At 43.5% G+C, this 19,942-nt stretch overlaps 1 protein-coding gene across 1 annotated transcript in view; it reads left to right on the forward strand.

The window, feature by feature from the left end:
• Positions 1-19,942, forward strand: part of NCOA1 (nuclear receptor coactivator 1) — a 337,419-nt gene that overhangs the window by 68,718 nt on the left and 248,759 nt on the right. The window contains exon 2 of the mRNA XM_044289126.1: positions 11,808-11,977. The gene's annotated coding sequence lies outside the window, so the exon portion shown is untranslated. The remainder of the gene's footprint in view (positions 1-11,807; positions 11,978-19,942) is intronic.

A 19,942-nucleotide genomic window follows, 5' to 3' on the forward strand; every position in this document is an offset into this window, starting at 1 on the left:
ATTATCAACCAGGAGAAATCCTGTTTGATTCCTTCCAGATCCATGGAATTCCTGGGGTTCCAGGTGAACTCAGAAGAGTTATCCCTCAGTCTTCCACTTTCAAAAATCAAGTCCATCCGCAAGGAACTGAAGCACGCCCTACGTCTACCTCAGATGTCGTTGCGACACTTAGCAAGGATAATCGGACTTGTGGCCTCCTCGATTCAGGCCATCTTTCCAGCCCCCCTCCATTATCGGGCGTTGCAGCGCCTCAAAATTGCTCACCTTCGGTCGGGGGCCTCCTACGCGGATCTGGTCACATTGGATGCAGAGACAATGGACGAATTGAGATGGTGGATCCACCAACTGTCAGTGTGGAATGGCAGAGCGATCGTGGGTCCCCAACCGGATCTGGTCATAGAATCCGATGCGAGCCTGCACGGATGGGGAGCACATTGCAGTGGTGTTTCCACAGGCGGTCCATGGTCTCAGGAAGAATCCCGGCTTCACATCAACGCCCTGGAGCTTCTAGCAGGGTCGTTTGCCATTCGCAGTTTTGCCAATGGTGTGGTCAGTTCAGCCATCAGACTCCGCATGGACAACATCTCAGCGGTCAGGTATGTCAATTGTATGGGTGGCACGCGGTCAGTGGTTCTGACCCATTTAGCGAAGGATTTTTGGGAGTTTTGTCTCGACAGGAACATTTCTGTGGTGGCCGAATACCTTCCAGGCCTTCACAATACTCTAGCGGACTGGAGTTCACGCTACACATCGGACTACAGCGATTGGAAGTTAGACGAGACGGTTTTTTCCGCTATTTCTTCTCTATGGGGTCCCTTTGCAGTCGACCTATTCGCTTCCCGTTTGAATACCCAACTGCCCAGGTTCTTCAGCTGGAGGCCGGATCCCTTGGCGGAGGCAGTGGACGCTCTGCTTCAGCATTGGGGAGGCGCGTTGATGTACGCATTCCCTCCCTTCGCGCTCATCCCACGGGTGCCCATTCAGGTTCGTCAGCAGTTGGCGAACCTGGTTCTGATCGTTCCATTTTGGAGAGCCCAATCCTGGTTCCCTCAAATCCTGGAACTTCTGGTGGATCTTCCGCTTCTCCTTCCCGCTCAGTTGTCACTGCTCAGTGGGCCTGCAGGAGAGTTTCACCCACTCCTGCAGGACGGATCGCTACGCCTCCTAGCTTGCAAGATCTCGGGGGTCCAGGAGGAGGCGCTGGACTTTCAGGAACAACTAGGTTCCTATTGGACTGCGCTTGGGCGCCCGGGACGAGACGGGCTTATCGACCCGCCTGGGGTTCTTGGTCTCGCTGGTGCGTCGACCGGACTTTGGATCCCGTTGCGGCTCCTGTAACTTCCATCTTGGCCTTCTTATCCTCACTTTTTGAGGCAGGAAAGGCTTACCGCACCATCAATGTCTTTAGGTCAGCTATTTCCTCCAGGCATAACGGGTTCGAGGGACGTCCAGCGGGTCAACACCCCCTGGTCTGTCGTTTACTCAAGGGCTCACGTTTGGCCCGACCACCTCGGCCACGGTTTTCGTCAACCTGGGATGTGTCTGATGTCTTAACGTTTTTGATCATTTGGCCCTCGAATGATCTTTTGTCATTACGTCAGTTATCGGCCAAATTGGTCACTTTATTCTGTTTAATCTCCTGTAAGAGAGTTTCTGATGTGCGTGCTTTGGATTGGGACGCTAGATCCTTTACCCCGGAAGGGGTCCACTTTAACATTTCCCGTCGCACAAAAACCAGTATCCGGTCGGTCTCTTATCCCCGTTTTCCGACTTCACCACAACTGTGTCCTGTGGCGTGTTTGCGCGAATATGAGAACAGAACCCGTCCGTTGCGGTCTCGTTCTCTTCCCCACTTGTTCATCTCGTTTCGCAGCCCGTTTGCCCCGGTTACCAGTGTTACTTTATCTCGCTGGGTTAAGTGGATTCTCTCCCTTTCCGGGATTGATACGTCTATCTTCACGGCTCATTCGGTTCGCAGTGCGGCAGCTACTTCCATGACAATCTCTGGGGCTCGCTTGGAAGATGTTATGAGATTGGCGGATTGGTCCAGATCTTCCACTTTCCGCGAGTTTTACTTTAGACCGGCTTCACATGTTTTTGATTCTTTAGTGGCTCAGCTTTAAACAAGCAATAGGAGCCTCCGTGTCTTGTTATAAAATTACGGGATTTTACTAAGTATGACGTAAAGTCATGATTTTATTAAAGACACGGAGGCGAGTATTGCCCTCCCTGGACCCATCCTTTGGGCTTGAAGTAAGTATGTAATGTTAATTTACCCTATGATCAGGATTTTAGAGCTGTTAGTGTTTTTTTCCAACAAATGGATCCTATGTGTTGTTCTAATACACTGGAATACGCTCTTAGAAGGTTTTCTCTCTTTATATCCTTTTTTCCTAGGTTGAGAGGCTAACGGCTTCATGTTTTGGAGTTACTCAGTTCCGATCCAGTCGGATGTCCGGTTGTTGCGGTCCACGCCGACGAGTTCAAGAGGTTTTTTCGTTACCCAGTTGTTTCGGCATCTGTTGCTCCGGTTGATCAGCGATAGTTGAGACGCAAAGAAAGAGGAAGAGCCCAGGCAGACAAGGAGGGATATACTGGGATAAGGGGGAGGAGCCTGTTACTATGGTTTCCATTCTGTATACCTTTTTCTCTTTGCTGCTATGGTAGAAGTAAAGAAAGGTTGAAGCAATACTCGCCTCCGTGTCTTTAATAAAATCATGACTTTACGTCATACTTAGTAAAATCCCGTAATTTTCATGCAGGACAATGCTCCATCACACGCGTCCAAGTACTCCACAACGTGGCTGGCAATAAAGGGTATAAAAGAAGAAAATCTAATGACATGGCCTCCTTGTTCACCTGATCTGAACCCCATTGAGAACCTGTGGTCCATCATCAAATGTGAGATTTACAAGGAGGGAAAACAGTCCACCTCTCTGAACAGTGTCTGGGAGGCTGTGGTTGCTGCTGCACGCAATGTTGATGGTGAACAGATCAAAACACTGACAGAATCCATGGATGGCAGGCTTTTGAGTGTCCTTGCAAAGAAAGGTGGCTATATTGGTCACTGATTTGTTTTTGTTTTGTTTTTGAATGTCAGAAATGTATATTTGTGAATGTTGAGATGTTATATTGGTTTCACTGGTAAAAATAAATAATTGAAATGGGTATATATTAGTTTTTTGTTAAGTTGCCTAATAATTATGTACAGTAATAGTCACCTGCACACACAGATATCCCCCTAAAATAGCTAAAACTAAAAACAAACTAAAAACTACTTCCAAAAATATTCAGCTTTGATATTAATGAGTTTTTTGGGTTCATTGAGAACATGGTTGTTGTTCAATAATAAAATTAATCCTCAAAAATACAACTTGCCTAATAATTCTGCACTCCCTGTATTCTTGTACATAGGAGGCAGTATTATAGTAGTTATATTCTTGTACATAGGAGCAGCATTATAGTAGTTATATTCTTGTACATAGGATGCAGTATTATAGTAGTTATATTCTTGTACATAGGAGCAGTATTATAGTAGTTATATTGTACATAGGAGCAGTATTATAGTAGTTATATTCTTGTACATAGGAGCAGTATTATAGTAGTTATATTCTTGTACATAGGAGCAGTATTATAGTAGTTATATTCTTGTACATAGGAGGCAGTATTATAGTAGTTATATTCTTGTACATAGGAGCAGTATTATAGTAGTTATATTCCTGTGCATAGGAGGCAGTATTATAGTAGTTATATTCTTGTACATAGGAGGCAGTATTATAGTAGTTATATTCTTGTACATAGGAGCAGTATTATAGTAGTTCTATTCTTGTATATAGGAGGCAGTATTATAGTAGTTATTGTCTTGTACATAGGAGCAGTATTATAGTAGTAATATTCCTGTACATAGGAGCAGTATTATAGTAGTTATATTCTTGTACATAGGAGCAGTATTATAGTAGTTATATTCTTGTACATAGCAGCAGTATTATAGTAGTTATATTCTTGTACATAGGAGCAGTATTATAGTAGTTATATTCTTGTACATAGGAGCAGTATTATAGTAGTTATATTCTTGTACATAGGAGCAGTATTATAGTAGTTATATTGTACATAGGAGCAGTATTATAGTAGTTATATTCTTGTACATAGGAGCAGTATTATAGTAGTTATATTCTTGTACATAGGAGCAGTATTATAGTAGTTATATTCTTGTACATAGGAGGCAGTATTATAGTAGTTATATTCTTGTACATAGGAGCAGTATTATAGTAGTTATATTCCTGTGCATAGGAGGCAGTATTATAGTAGTTATATTCTTGTACATAGGAGGCAGTATTATAGTAGTTATATTCTTGTACATAGGAGCAGTATTATAGTAGTTCTATTCTTGTATATAGGAGGCAGTATTATAGTAGTTATTGTCTTGTACATAGGAGCAGTATTATAGTAGTAATATTCCTGTACATAGGAGCAGTATTATAGTAGTTATATTCTTGTACATAGGAGCAGTATTATAGTAGTTATATTCTTGTACATAGCAGCAGTATTATAGTAGTTATATTCTTGTACATAGGAGCAGTATTATAGTAGTTATATTCTTGTACATAGGAGCAGTATTATAGTAGTTATATTCTTGTACATAGGGGAGGTATTATAGTAGTTATATTCTTGTACATAGGAGCAGTATTATAGTAGTTATATTCTTGTACATAGGAGGCAGTATTATAGTAGTTATATTCTTGTACATATGAGGCAGTATCATAGAAATTATATTCTTTTACATAGGAGGCAGTATTATAGTAGCTATTTTCTTTCACATAGGAGGCAGGATTATAATAGTTATATATATTCTTGTACATAGGAGGCAGTATTATACTATTAAGTTATGATGTATCAGAGATTTTCTTAATTTCTCATACCAGCTACGGAATAGCGAGTCAGAAATGTGCTCAAGGCTTTTCTTCACCTCCCACCTGAAGAATTACTCACTTTGCAGGTGTAAGAAGTCACTTCAGCCTTCTTTCACACAGCTTTTATAAATCTGGATGCAGGAATCGTATATTTAGTACAAAGATCAGCTTTGGATCCAAGCAGCACAAAGAACAGGTAACTTTCCCACAGGTTTTGTAACGGGAATGTTTTTTTAGGTTTTAATCTGATCTAATTGTTGGTAATAAATATACGGCACCTGCACTGAACCATATGCAACAAACAAAAAAGTGCACAATGCTGCTGCTTATGCTTATTATTATGAAGGCAGGAAAGACACTTATTGTCTCTCCTGCAATTCTGAATATAAATGAAAAAAAAAAATTGGTATTATTTGGGGAAGTGAAAAACCTACTTTTTTTGTTTTATCTTGTTTGCATATTAAACGCCCCCATATCACACACTTCAGTGATGTTTGTGGTTCATGTTATCACCCCCCTCATTCCCTGGACACCCCTTTCACATTCCTCGCATGGGATATTTTCCCCCTAAGGCAACATGCGGGGGGGGGGGGGGGGGAACACCATTGAAAAGTGACTCGCTGCCAGTTTTTCATGACCATTTTGCTTCAGTGTGTGCATCCAATGCCCATTAAAAACAAATGTAGTATCTTGGCCTTTTTTTTTTAACAAATATGACTCCTGCAGTGCACTAAGAATGCCTAATGTCCCCCACCGTTCTCCCCGGACATCAAATGCTCCCCTTAATTGCCCCCAGTGCATAGAATGTCCCTTTTAGTGGCCCCCTAGTATATAAAATGTCACTCTTACTGCACCCAGTATATTGATTGTCCCTCTTAGTGCACCACAGTATATATAATGTCCCTTGTAGTGGCCCTGAGTATATCAAATATCCTTCTTAGTGTGCCCTAGTTTATATAATCTCCCTCTTAGTGGCCCCATTATATATAATGTCCCTCTTCATGACCCCTAGCATATATAATGTCACTCAAAGTGTGCCCCAGTATATTGAATGTTCCAGTATAGCGCCGACCAAAAAAAAAGATAATACCATGATTAAGGACATGCCACACTCGCTCCTCACCGGGTGCAGCAGGACCTGCGCTCTCAGTGTGATCATGTGACATCACTCTGGGAGAGCAGGTCCTTCTACCTCAAGTGAGGATCGAGTGCTCTAGTCTGTGCAAGTAGATAAAGTGACTGTTATTATTTTTTTAACCCCTTTTTTACAGTGTACACATTTTTAACAGCCGTTAGATGGGTGCACTCCTGTTTTAACAGTAAAAACTGCCCAAAAAAGCACATGTCCTATTTTTTGAAGGCTGTTAAAAATTGCCCATGTGAATACCACTATAGACCAACTGATTCTTGTGACAGCAATTAGAAAGACGCCCGTCACATGGCCGTTTTTATTACTGTTGTGTGAATGTAGCCTAACTTGTTTGCTAACTTTCTGAGTATGCATTGGGAGTTTCACGTATCCCAGAACAAGTAGCAGTCCATTGGCCCCCTCATGAGCCCCGGAGCAGGTGCATGGGTACCTATGGTTGTGCAACTTGGAAAACTTCAGTGGAAGCAAATGACCATGTTCTAGGCCACTGTGTGTCTGATCTATAGCACCAACCTTCTCAGGTTTCCTCAATGCAAAACATCTAGGAGAAAAATGTCAAGAATTCACAGCGGTTGTAAGATTCCACTTTGCAACCTCATAAACTTTCTAAAAGCCATTTAAAGATTTGATGTGGAGATGAGTCACATATGTAAAGTGTTCTCCAGATAAGCTAATAACTCAAGAATCCAGCGCTGTAGAATGGGCTCCACCTCTACGATAGCACGTCGTCAGTACAGCGTCCTCTAATTGTCGGCTAATAGTATAGGGTCTTTTCATGATGGCGAATAAGTGTTCAGACAGCTTTCCTCGAACTGTGTCTAGTACTCCCGTCTCTCCCGCAGTGGCGGATCTCGGGGTAGATAAGGATCAGACACTTGGATTTCAACATTCTCAATCCACTTGTTCTCAAGGAGAGAAGCCACTTCCAGAGGTGTCTGGCAGTAACTTGCTCCCTTCTCCCATTAGCAACACATGCATGCTCGGCTTCACTTGCATCAATGAGCCTTGGATCTCAAGATCTTCCCCCCGTTTCACCAGTTGTCCTTCCTTGGACCACTTTTTGTACTGGAGGTACAGTACTAGCCACTACATATTGGGAACACCCTACGAGTCAAGCCATTGTAGAGATGCTCTGAGGGATCATCTAAGGAATAGCCCTGTTCTAATAAAGGCCTAACCTAAGGCCTGTCCTAGTAAAGGATGATAATCCCTGCCTACTGGATGCATAGGAAGTAATTCTTCGATATACATAGATATTTTGGACCAAAAATCAGGGGCGGACTGGTCATAGACCCTAACAGAGAAATTTCCTGGTGGGCCGATGCCTAGGGAGCTGCCCAGGCCCTCCTCACTGCTGCTGGCCGGGTACACAATAATATGATGGTCTCACTCTCAGAGGTAATTAAAGCTGGGAGAATAAGGTACTCAGGTACCTGGCCGGTGGCTGCATTCAGCGTTGGACTGAAGTCCCTGTGGCCCACCAGAGGAAATTATTCTGAGGGGCCACCCTTTGTGTATATAGGACCTTAAGGGCCCTGTTTTGATAGGAGTTCATTATTGTCTAAGCTTCGGCCCACAGGAGGTTCCTCTGGTGGGCCAGTCCAACCTTGGCTGTAGGTGCCCTCCTGAATACATTTGTATGGCTGTCCTCAGGACGCTGATATGGCTCTCTGCCCTGATTTTCACCCTGATTGGCAATAGGCTACTATATGAGGCAGTGTTCAAATGGTGTCTCAGGTTCCAGGCGACTTGGAACGGCACTGAGGTATTTTTTCTTCTTCTTTCCTTGGCCATTCCTATGGGGAGTCCAGGTAGCATGCTGAAGGTATGGCGTGGTGATGTGGCCCGCATCTCACCTCTTAAACCCCCTGCTGCTTCTCTTGGACGAAGAGAAAGACAGCATGTGGCAGATATCGATGGCCACCACAGAGGGACAGCTTGTGGGGCAGTATATTATTCTGCACTGTAGTATTTGGTTTTGCTAGGACGGAATTTTGTGCTTCATTATGGCACTGCTGACCCCATCTACTTGTTTGTCCCCATCTACTTGTGTTGTCCAGCCTTTTGTCAATTTGGACCCATCTACAACATGGGGCCACTTTTAGATTTTTTTTTCCAGGGCCATTTTAAGTTCCCAGTCTGACCCTTCCAAAGTATTAAAGTTTAATAGACTAATTTGTGGAAGAATTACCCACAAACATGCGGGTACCCACAACACAAAATTATCAGTAAATAATAAATTGTCTCTTATCATTATATACTATAAAATAAATGGAAACCATATTTTAAAGTGTACCTAAGTTCTCAAAAAAAGTTTTCATAATGTCAGTGCTTCTTAGTTCAATCATAGCTGGGAAGGCACAGTTATGTTTGGGCTTCTCTACAGTTTTTTTTCAGCCATATTAGTCCCTTTTCAGCTGCACAGCTAGACGCATTTCTCTCAAAAGCAGGGGATCTCTCTGTTCTGTAAAATCTGCCAGTACTCTATTCAGTGACCTTACTTCTCTTACTTTCTGCTATGTTCTTTTTTTCTTCTAAGGAGCCCGGAAAGCTGATAAGGAGGGAGAAATCACACTTCTAGAACTGCAGGAGCTTCTCAGCTCTTTAGAAATAGTGTAGAAGCAGTTAGTTTATCAGGCTGAGGCTCAGCTAGCTCTGACATGCCCCCACTTCCTCTCAGACATCCTCTGAGACTTAGTTGCCAGGGATTAAGAAAAATAATTATATGAAAAAATTGAAAAGGTGGTGAAAAAACGGAAAATACATTGTGTCCTGAAGGCCAAAATGATCTATACTGTATCCATAATCTCCACCAATCAACTTTTTGAACACAGTTACTACTCATGGATTGGTCAGTAGAGGAAACAATGCCATGAGGGGCCAGAAAAAGTCTTGATTTTGATGGTGTTCTTTCATATAGATTGAATAACATCCATCGAGTGTAACGCATTTCATTGCCAGAAGGTGAACGTTAAAGTGTTTTATATTGTAGAGAGGTTTTAGAACATAAATAGTTTGATCGTCCCCTCACTAGTCCTATCTGCCGACCCTTTATGGGTAGTCAAGGTTTGCCGATTCCATTAGTGACATCAAATTTTTAAAAAAGTTGAACGTAAGAAAAATAAGTACGCTGCCAAGATGAACTTGTGCCCTGGACGACCATTGAGTTCAGATATTTATATTCCTAGTTACTATACAACTTCAAACACAAATCCATTAGGGCTTTATCTACAAGAAGAGGATCAGAGCTTCTGACCAGTAGAGGTCGTTACACACTGAATGGATTTCCAAAAGAGTCTACCAGCCCTGAAAGTGTTTTTATTCATTTTCTCCAACATTGCAGAGTTGTGCCTTAGAATAAGTCTATCAAAGATGTATTCCAGTCATAGTAAGTGGTGGTTAACTGGCAGAACCTCCACCAATTTATGTGAAAATACAAGCTGCGAGGCTCATTCCAGTCATAGTAAGTGGTGGTCAAAAGCCAGGACCTCCACCAATTGCTAGAATTTACATTTTGCAAGGCTCATTCCAGTGATAGCAAGTGGCAGTTTTTTGGCAAGACCTTCACCAATTGCTAGAATGCACATGCTGCAAGGCCCATTCAAGTCGTAGTAAGTGGTGGTCTACTGGCAGAACTTCCACCAATTTTTTGAATGTACACGCTGCATGGCTCACTCTGCTCATAATAAGTAGCAGTCTACTGGCAAGATCTCCATCAGTTGCTACCATGTACTGTACATGCTGCAAAGTTCATTCCAGTCATAGTGGTGGTCTACCAGCAGGAGCTACACCAATTTCTTGAATGTACAGGTTGCAAGGTTTATTAAAGTCATAGTAAATGGTGGTTTACTAGCAGGGCCTCCATTGATTTCTTGAATGTACAGGCTGAAAGGCTCAATCCACTCACAATAAATGGTGGACTACCAGCAGGTCCTCCACCGATTGCTAGAATTTACAGACTGTAAGGCTCACTCCAGTCCTAGTAAGTGGCGGTCTGCTCAGAGGACTTTTGCAATTGGTAGAATGTACAGGCTGCAAGGCTCATTTCAGTCATAGTAAGTGGCGGTCTGCTCACAGAACCTCTGCAATTATTAGAATGTGCAGGCTGCAAGGCTCATTCCAGTCATAGTAAGGAGCGGTCTCCCTGCAGGACCTCCACCAATTGCAAGAATGTACAGGCTGCAAGTCTGCACCACAGCTTCTTATTTTTTCCCTGCTGCAACTCAGCTGTATGTACTTGAAGTGGGCCGCATTTACTGAGTGCACCGAGACATTGTTGTAAACTGCACCAAGATCTGGTGCAAATTGTTGCAATGTGGGAAATTTTACCCGTAATTTGGTGCATCTAGTGTTAGAGAAATCCTCTGCACCTAGCTCATCAAAGGCGTGTGGCTTACTGGAAATGGGTCGTGACTTAGCAGGAAAGGAGGCTTAGGGGGAAAATGTATGGCTTAACAAATTCTGGCCTTTCAGTTTTTTTGTGCACTAACAGAGCTCGACTGGCCCGTCAGGGCCTGGTCAACCACTTTAATCTATGGCACACAGATGGGCTCTCGCTTCCTTTGCCCACTCACACAGAAGAGAAGAAGTGAAGGTGAGTAGTGCTCACCTACCCTTCAAGGAAGACCAGTCCAGACTAAGAGAAATCCTTTTTATCAGATAATGTGAACCATGACAGCATGATTAACCCTTCCATAAAGGTATTACAGGTGTATAAGAATACAAGTCAATGGTTCCTGTATCGTAAGTTAGCAGAACCATGTGGCCGCATCTAGGACTCATGGTCCAGCTTGGCTGACTGGACAATTTTATAAAATGTCTATGTACTCTAGAGGGGCACCCATTGAGTAGGGGAGTCCTATCTCAGTTTGACTTCAACACCCCATCCACCCTCCAAATGGAGTTTGCCAAATTTGGCTAGAGCCTCTCTCAAGTATCAAGATGCCCTTCGCTCCTCCAAGAGGGTAGAAGTGTTGGAGGAGAGATCTTCTCCATTGGAAGTGGTGGCATGAACTAGTCTCAAGGATGATCCATTTTGACTGCTAATAAAGACTTAAGGGTCAATTATGATTCCTCCCCTGTTATAGTTCATGCCTTCAACTATAAGATTTCAGTAAAGGGTGGATGCCAGAGAAGGATAAGTTCTGCCAGCACCTACATTAGTGGTTTCAGAATGCATCCCCCCAACCATTTTGGTGCATGAGGTTTCACATGATAGTTTACTACTCCACATGACCTCTTGTGGACCTGGGAACTACAGTTTTTATAGCAACATATATTTTCGATCGGTGGGGATCAGAGCCCATAGTGCTGTCTCTGGTGGGAAAGGCAGGATTAGCTATATGCAAGCTCATAATAAATCTATGACCTCTACACATTAACTCATCAGGATCAATGTTGGAGACCTACATTCATCAGCTGAGCTCTTCTGCCACTTCGTTCCACCATTTGGGTGACAATCTCAGTACATGGGCCCCCACAGATCAAAACTTGTGATATGTGACAATGACACGTCGGAAGTTTGCTGAGAGCCAAGTATTTCTCTGTTGCAAATGATAATCTATTTCATCTTCTTTCACAATTAAATTATTATTTTCATCTCGATGGTGGGCCCGTCAAAAACTGAATGTCCTTGGTGGTCCAAGCCTACACTGGTCAATACTGACTTAATTGTTTAATGTGATTGGGTATTTTGACGTTACCAGAAAAGCGTGTCTTATTCTATTTCTCTTCACTTCCTTCCACAGATCTCGTAATTGATGCAGAACCTCCTGCCGCAAAAGTTCATTTAGAGCCCATCAATGGGAGATCAATGAGCTTTCTTCCTGCTGTTTCGCCATCTCACCTTTTCCCTGCAAGTTAATTTCCTGACCAGTTTTGTTCCCATGAGTCCATCTGCCGTTCCGGAAAGCTAAAGGTAAGTTCTGAGTCCGGTTTACTTCTGAGAAAGTTCTAGTCAAATGTCTGGTTCCTACACATACAATATCTTGAGTAGAACAGCCCGAGCCCCAAAAGAACATGTTCAGAAAGATCCACTGATTGAGCATTTTCTCATTTTAATTGCAAAAAAAAATGACAGTAATGAGATTTGTATTTTATTTTTATTTATTTTTTTTAGTACAGTCTATTCTGCCGGGGACAATATTATTTGATATTTTATCTGCAATTTATTATGCTAAAACTAAATTGGAACACAAAATAGTCATGGCTGGTTTTGCTTTTTGTATCATGTCGGAAAACAGTTCAGATGCAATGTGATGTGTCTCAAGGGTCCACAGTCACCCACAAATTTGCAATCTCTGTGGTGCAGGAGACATATACTTGAGTTCCTACAGTAAAATGGAGAAGGTGGTTCTACTTGGCCATGGTAATAAGCAGGAGCAAGCCAAGTGGACTGACCCACATATTTCCAGAGGACCCCCAGGACTCTCTTACAACAGTGAGCCCTGAAGGTTCATTAGAAGACAACCCCATAATGTGTTCAATCTTCTGAGTTGTTCTCAGATTTCTTTTACGGGGTAGATTTACCAAGACTCCACCATTGTGGTCTTCTCACATGTATCTAGAATCTGAAGATCATTTTCAAGATCTTAGAAGACCCCGTTGGTGATGTCTTGGTGGATTTTTTGCATAGAATGTGATTTTTGAGAGGTTTCAAAGAGAACTCTGTAGAGCACTTTTCTTCTGGAAGCTAATAGGGAGCCAAGATCGCCGACAGCACCTTTGTGATTTCTAATCTATGACCCATCACAAAGTCATTTTTACTGAATGTCCCCTTTTTGGGATGGAGATATTGATAGACAACTTAGTGATGACAACTTAACTAATAGGTATAAATTAAACCCCTTGGGTCCTAGTTCAAGGCCTGTGCTTCCCAGAAAACCCTCTGCTTCTTGGTAGACCACTCTGGGAAAGATCATTATCACTGGAGTCCTCCTTTAATATTTTATCTCCCCCCTATACTTTACTGTGGCTCTCACCGTGGTACTGATGACCCTTCTATGGTGGAGCAGGTTTACGAGCTTGTGAAAATTAGGCATTTCGCAGATCAAATTAAAATGTAGCACCATCATATACCGTAGAGCCTTCACTGATATGTAGTCCTCATCATGCAGCCTCATGTTCTGTAACCAGCAAACTGTGGGAGTCCATGTTGACTTTTAACAACTTCCCTCCCGGTCTGGAAGTGTAGATGTTTGCTGTATATGGGACATCCTGCACTGACTTGTTTTCAGTCCCTCCCTCTGTGTGTGAGATGCAGAGATGAACAGGCTTCCATTAGGCACAGAAGGCCCAATGCCTAAAAGGTAGTCCTCTGGGAATGGGTTCTTCTAGGTCTTTAGGGTCAGCACCATACATGTAGCAGAGGTTGGTGCAGTAGTTTCCAATTAACACCAATGATGAGCTGTCTCATAATATACATGACTGTAATAATAATAACTGTAATAATATCATATTAATAACTCTGCTGTAAGTGAAATGCGGTGTACTACCTGATCTGCTGACTGATAGCAATCCGCTACATTCATAGAATAACTCTGTACTTTCCCGATCTGTAGACACCTGGCCCACAAATCTGGCTCATCTGGTTACAAAGGTTGAAATGTGATTGATCTCCTATGGTTTATTTAGTAAACTCTAACACTGTACGTACTACAGTACTTTTATTTTCTCAGTTTATTATAGTGTTCAATATGTTAGTGACCGCCTGACTATGAAGAATTTCACAGTCCTCGGGGAAAGCCTTATTCACATGTCAGTGTTTTGGTCAGTGATTTCCATCAGTGATTGTGAGCCAAAACCAGGATTGGAGCCTCCACAGACATAAGGTATAAGGGAGAGATCTGCACCTGTTCTGTGGTTAGAGCCGCACCTCGTTATGGTTCAAAATCACTGACCGAACACTGACTTGTGGGTTCGGCTTAACATAAGATACAGCAAGATTTATATTCTTTGTAGAGATCTGTATTATAATAGTTATATTCTTGTACATAGGAGCAGTATTATAGTAGTTATATTCTTGTACATAGGAGGCAGTATTATAGTAGTTATATTTCTTGTACATAGGAGGCAGTATTATAGCAGTTATATTCTTGTACATAGGAACAGTATTATAGTAGTTATATTCTTGTACATAGGAGCAGTATTATAGTAGTTATATTCTTGTACATAGGAGGCAATATTATAGTAGTTATATTCTTGTACATAGGAGCAGTATTATAGTAGTTATATTCTTGTACATAGGAGCAGTATTATAGTAGTTATATTCTTGTACATAGGAGCAGTATTATAGTAGTTATATTCTTGTACATAGGAGCAGTATTATAGTAGTTATATTCTTGTACATAGGAGCAGTGTTATAGTAGTTATATTCTTGTACATAGGAGCAGTATTATAGTAGTTATATTCTTGTACATAGGAGCAGTATTATAGTAGTTATATTCTTGTACATAGGAGCAGTATTATAGTAGTTATATTCTTGTACATAGGAGCAGTATTATAGTAGTTATATTCTTGTACATAGGAGCAGTATTATAGTAGTTATATTTCTTGTACATAGGAGGCAGTATTATAGCAGTTATATTCTTGTACATAGGAACAGTATTATAGTAGTTATATTCTTGTACATAGGAGCAGTATTATAGTAGTTATATTCTTGTACATAGGAGGCAATATTATAGTAGTTATATTCTTGTACATAGGAGCAGTATTATAGTAGTTATATTCTTGTACATAGGAGCAGTATTATAGTAGTTATATTCTTGTACATAGGAGCAGTATTATAGTAGTTATATTCTTGTACATAGGAGCAGTATTATAGTAGTTATATTCTTGTACATAGGAGCAGTGTTATAGTAGTTATATTCTTGTACATAGGAGCAGTATTATAGTAGTTATATTCTTGTACATAGGAGCAGTATTATAGTAGTTATATTCTTGTACATAGGAGCAGTATTATAGTAGTTATATTCTTGTACATAGGAGCAGTATTATAGTAGTTATATTCTTGTACATAGGAGGCAGTATTATAGTAGTTATATTCTTGTACATAGGAGCAGTATTATAGTAGTTCTATTCTTGTACATAGGAGGCAGTATTATAGTAGTTATATTCTTGTACATAGGAGGTAGTATTATAGTAGTTATATTCTTGTACATAGGAGCAGTATTATAGTAGTTATATTCTTGTACATAGGGAGCAGTATTATAGTAGTTATATTCTTGTACATAGGAGCAGTATTATAGTAGTTATATTCTTGTACATAGGAGGTAGTATTATAGTAGTTATATTCTTGTACATAGGAGCAGTATTATAGTAGTTCTATTCTTGTCCATAGGAGCAGTATTATAGTAGTTATATTCTTGTACATAGGAGCAGTATTATAGTGGTTATAGTCTTGTACATAGGGGGCAGTATTATAGTAGTTCTATTCTTGTCCATAGGAGAGGATAGACGTGTGGTGCTGAGCTCCCTGCAGGGAGGGGGCATGGCTTCTGACCCAGGTGGAGGGGAGGGGAGGGGAGCTGGGCTGATGATCCTGGGAAAGCCCAGAGCTTGGAGTGCGGCCTGCAGCATGGAGATGGTGGAAGCGATGATCTGGAAATGGTGGCTGGTGAGTCTACTGAAACTTGTAGTGCTTCTGGATTAAGTACAACTGTGACAAAGAAAAGTTTATTTAAACTGGAAAGGCGCATTTCTAAGTTAAGAGATGAGATAAAGATAGAGGCTGATCCCAAGAAGAAGCTGATGAAGTATGAATGCCTGGATGACTGCACACGTGAACTGGATATATTAAAAGATAAATTAGATAAAGGCACATACACAATACCTAAAGTGGAAAGCTGGGCAATGGAGAAAAAGAGGGAGGCCAGAGCCCAGAATGTGAAGATAAAAGAAATCATAGAAATAAAAAGTAAAGATTACGGCGATGTGCATAATATGGTGAAGCAAGGAAACCCTCAGAGATGTGTGGGTGCAGCGCCTGGAGGGTCACTGCTTTCAGGGTCACTATGTATGGGGTCTGAGCAGTCAGTCTCTGAAAATGCTGGGAATACTATGGAGCAAAGTGAGCCATCCAACAAGGAGTTAATTGCAGTGGACTCAGCTTGTTTCTCTGGTGAAGTGAATGAGAACAGCAACCCTGTGTGTGAGCAGAAGAGCGCTTCATGTATGGACATTGTGGAGGAGACCCCGCTCAGTGTTGTGGATGAGACCCCGCTCAGTGCTGTGGATGAGACCCCGCTCAGTGCTGTGGAGGAGACCCCGCTCAGTGCTGTGAATGAGCCCCCGCTCAGTGCTGTGGAGGAGACCCCGCTCAGTGCTGTGGAGGAGACCCCGCTCAGTGCTGTGGAGGAGACCCCGCTCAGTGCTGTGGAGGAGACCCCGCTCAGTGCTGTGGAGGAGACCCCGCTCAGTGCTGTGGGGGAGACCCCGCTCAGTGCTGTGGAGGAGACCCCGCTCAGTGCTGTGGAGGAGACCCCGCTCAGTGCTGTGGAGGAGACCCCGCTCAGTGCTGTGAATGAGCCCCCGCTCAGTGCTGTGGAGGAGACCCCGCTCAGTGCTGTGGGGGAGACCCCGCTCAGTGCTGTGGAGGAGACCCCGCTCAGTGCTGTGGAGGAGACCCCGCTCAGTGCTGTGGAGGAGACCCCGCTCAGTGCTGTGGAGGAGACCCCGCTCAGTGCTGTGGAGGAGACCCCGCTCAGTGCTGTGGAGGAGACCCCGCTCAGTGCTGTGGAGGAGACCCCGCTCAGTGCTGTGGAGGAGACCCCGCTCAGTGCTGTGATTGAGACCCCGCTCAGTGCTGTGATTGAGACCCCGCTCAGTGCTGTGATTGAGACCCCGCTCAGTGCTGTGATTGAGACCCCGCTCAGTGCTGTGATTGAGACCCCGCTCAGTGCTGTGATTGAGACCCCGCTCAGTGCTGTGATTGAGACCCCGCTCAGTGCTGTGATTGAGACCCCGCTCAGTGCTGTTATTGAGACCCCGCTCGATCGGCTCTCAGAGGAGACAACTGCACAGATTGGAGCAGACATGGAGGTCAGTATACAGGACCCTCAGCCGTCCACAATGTCAGCTGCACAGCAGTCTGGAGCAGACATGGAGGTCAGTATACAGGACCCTCAGCCGTCCACAATGTCAGCTGCACAGCAGTCTGGAGCAGACACAGGTGGATCTGCAGGACAATCTGGAGTCCGTAAGCCTGTAGAGGAGAGGCCCAGCACTGATCCTCCTGCAGACCGTCCACAATTCAGGAGACTGTTCTCCAATGTTACAAGGCCGGCAAACCCGCCACCTCAGAGGAGGAACGCTGTACGGATTAAGTATACGGGTCCAGAAGAAAACCTCCCCTCCAGACTGTACATAGGGAAAGTTCTTCTGAAGGACTTCATGAAATTTAAGGCATCTGAGGTGTACGCCCTGATCCATATCCCCTCCAGCAGGATCTTTGACATCAGCTTTAAGCTTCAGTATGATTTGGACTTATTCTGGAATATATACAATGACACAAAAGAACAGTCAATCTGGGAGCATCTACAGGTGATCCAGCTGTCCAAGCCTCAGGTAGTGAGGGCCACCATCTTGTTCCAGTCTGAGGTGGTGGCGCTGGCAGATCTGGAGCATTGGCTGAGCAGACAGTGTCTGTTGAAGAGTCATCCTGTAAAAATATATGATGAGGAAGACATCTGGAATGGCGGATACACTGTTATGATACAACTAGCGCAGAGTAATGGTGTGACCAGACATCTGCCACACTCCTTCTACCTGGGCTCAGAGAGAGGGATATGCTACTACCCCGGTCAGCCGCGACTGTGTCACAGATGTGGGGGCAGGCACCTCGCCATCAACTGCTCCCGTATTAAGTGCTCATTTTGTGGACAGTTTGGTCATTCAAAGGACGACTGTACAGGTCCGGTCATCTGTAACCTGTGTTTAGGATCTGGTCATACGTTCTGGGACTGTCCGCATGCAGATCATAATAAAGGCAGTGATGAGATCTTCTCAGAGGCCATGGAGGAAAGTCAGGAGGATGTCACTGCAAGAGCGGATACAACCCCAGAAACTGGTAGTCGTCCTGCTGAAGTAATGCAAAGTACTAGTGACCCTGCTGTAGAGAGTGGTGACCCTCCTGATGCACTACAAGTACCGGCAGAGTTGGAGACTGATAGCCAAACTACTTTATTACAAGTACCAACATCTGCTGAACCACAAATACCAGCTATTGAAAAGGCTTTGATATCCAGAAATCCTGCTGTGGAAACTAAAGTACCATCTGTAGCACTACAAGTACCAGTCACTGAAGAGAATTCTCATCTGCAGAGTAAAGTGACCAGTAAACCAGTTGCCAAACCACCTAAAGAACTGCCCTCTACGTCTACAAAGCTTGATGGTCCAGCTGCAGGGCTCAGGAAGCTCAGGAGGTCCTCTGTGGATGAAGAGGGGTTCCAGACTGTAAAAAGAAAGAACAGCGCTACAGCAAAGAAAACCCCGGATCCGCCAGTGCTGGCCATAACCTCCGGGCAGTATGGTGCGCTAGGGGAAGAAGAGTCAGAAGAAAAGATTGAAATGGACTATGTTTCTTCACATAACCCTGATGGTGACCCTCTGGAAGATGAACCTGGCCCTTCAGTGTCCACCAAAAGATTGTTCTAAAGGTCACAGTAGTGGAAGGAAAAAAAGAATAAGAAAAACTAAGTGACCTGGATGAGGCTGAGAATCAGCTCTATAAATGTGAACAGTGTGAAGACCAAGAACAGGCGGCAGGCGATCTACCAACGTCTGTCTCAGGAGAGATCTGACATCTTCTTCTTACAGGAGACTTATTTGAAGAGCAATGCTCATGTGTTTGCAGCCAAGAGAGACTGGAGACATGGAGCATCTTTCTGGTCCTTTGGGCTGGAGAGAAATGATGGTGTGGCGATTCTCTTCAATAAGATGGAAGTTGAGGTGGAGAGAGTCCTGGAGATCTGTCCGGGCCGCTGTCTGATGCTGGACTTCATACTGGACACTGTGTATTATAGAGCCATTATTGTCTATGCTCCTCAGACTAGAAAGGAGAGGAGGGAATTGTTCCAGCAGATGAAGCCATATTGTTTTACATCCAGGGTGTTTATAATGTGCGGGGATTTTACTAGTGTCTCCTGTAATGTGGACCGTTCCAGTAGTCATAAGCAACTGAGATATGATGAGAACTTCCTTAACAATATTGTCCAGCAGGCTCATTTAGTGGATCCTTATGGTTTGCGTGGCTCCAATAGAGCCTACACTTACCATAAGGCCGGTAACGCCAGTAGAATAGACCGGGTGTATATAAAACGTGAAGTGAGGAGCTCTGACTACAGGACGAGTCCCATAGAGTTCTCTGATCATTGTATGGTGAGTGTCACGTTGGATCTGGCCGGGGCCGTGGTCTGTGGTAGGGGCTACTGGAAGGTGAACAGCTTGGTGCTGCAAGGTCCAGGGTTTAGAGAGGCCTTTACCACCTTCTATAATGACCGGAGGACCACCCAGTGTATGTGTGAGAACACAGCGGAGTGGTGGGAGTGTATGAAGGGTGATATCAAGCAGTTTCTGATACGTGCTGCGAGGAGGCATAGTAATGTGGTGTATATGAGGTATTCTGCACTGAGGCTGCAGCTAAGCCGGGTATATGGTAAGATCAATAGTGGTGAGAAGATAGATGGTAAATACGTCAGCCAGATAAAGCAGGAGATGAGAGAGCTGCAGTATGACCGCCTCAAGTCTCTCAAAGCAGAGGGGCAGTTTGATAATTGGGGGGTTCACAACCCAGACCCCTATATTGCCTGTAAGAACAGGGTTAATAAGAAGCTTATGACCAGCCTGTTAGATGAGCATGGGGTGGAGCAGTCAGATCAGACTAAAC

This window comes from Bufo gargarizans, chromosome 4, assembly GCF_014858855.1.
Source record: "Bufo gargarizans isolate SCDJY-AF-19 chromosome 4, ASM1485885v1, whole genome shotgun sequence".
Taxonomy (NCBI): Eukaryota; Metazoa; Chordata; class Amphibia; order Anura; family Bufonidae; genus Bufo; species Bufo gargarizans.